Source organism: Galeopterus variegatus, unplaced genomic scaffold (assembly GCF_000696425.1).
Source record: "Galeopterus variegatus unplaced genomic scaffold, G_variegatus-3.0.2 Scaffold77640, whole genome shotgun sequence".
NCBI classification, from domain to species: domain Eukaryota; kingdom Metazoa; phylum Chordata; class Mammalia; order Dermoptera; family Cynocephalidae; genus Galeopterus; species Galeopterus variegatus.
Window position 1 is genome coordinate 1 of NW_007803751.1, and position 1,119 is coordinate 1,119.

Sequence of the window (1,119 nt, forward strand, 5' to 3'; positions counted from 1 at the left end):
ACTCCGAAGTGAAAGCATTTCCTGGGTCAGAGGAGAAAGTACCCACAAGTTTACAGGGATGGGATGGGAAAGACTTTGATTTTTCCAAGTGGACGAACCTTGGCCTGAAATATTCTCTGGAGTCTATAGGTATGCCTTGGTGCCTCGATGGGAATTCTGTACTTTCTCATAGAATGCATAACGGTAAATATTTAGTTACTTGTGATATGAAGTTCCATAGAAATAAAACCATCTTTTTTTCCTTATCCATCACTGCATTCCTAGCATCCATCATTGAGCTGGACACGCAGTATTCATTGTATACTCATTCTCTGTACGAATAAATGGATATACTCTAACCAGGAAAGGCAGCTGTATGGCGAAACGCATAGGCAGAAAAAAGACAGGAATCTCACATCCTGACAGTCGACCTCATCAGAAACGGTGGCATCAGCAGCACCTGAGGTGACTCACTTTCCAGTGTGGTGGAGGAGTAAACGCTGAGTAAGAGAATGATCAGCGAAGTGGAAATTAAAGCAGTCTTCCCTAGGAGGGGCAGGACGACGACCTGCTGACCAGGGGACTGCAATCACGCCCCCGCCCTCGGCCAGGCACGCAGGCGCACACACGCGCGCACAGACACTCAGGGCCTTTCGCTTGAGAAGGGATTGACTGGAGAATTGGAAGAGCGCCAGCGCATCTGTAACAACGTTCTGATGCCTGCCCCGGTAGGATGGCCCGGATTAGGTACTGGAGAATTGGAAGAGCGCCAGCGCATCTGTAACAACGTTCTGATGCCTGCCCCGGTAGGATGGCCCGGATTAGGTACTGGGCTGCTCCCAAGAAAGTCCCATTGTTCACCTTTCTTGACATCCTGTTGGGAGAAAATGAAGCGGGCTCGTCTGGGATTTGAACCCGGGACCTCTCACACCCGAAGCGAGAATCATACCCCTAGACCAACGAGCCACCTGTAGAATAATGTTTCCTATGTCTTATATAATAATAATGCTCAATTATAGTTTTTATTCTACAAGGAATTTGTTCCCAAATAGGATTTAAACCCTGCAAATCATTTACACACATGAAACAGTTGGAAGAGCCTTTCCATGAATGGTCTCCCCGTAGCTTAAATTACCTTGC

At 47.4% G+C, this 1,119-nt stretch overlaps 1 non-coding gene across 1 annotated transcript; it reads right to left on the minus strand.

Annotated features, from left to right (window-relative positions):
* Positions 1-873: 873 nt before the first annotated feature.
* TRNAP-CGG lies at positions 874-945 on the minus strand. Its single transcript has one exon. It is a non-coding gene; the product is annotated as a tRNA-Pro (tRNA).
* Positions 946-1,119: the final 174 nt, after the last annotated feature.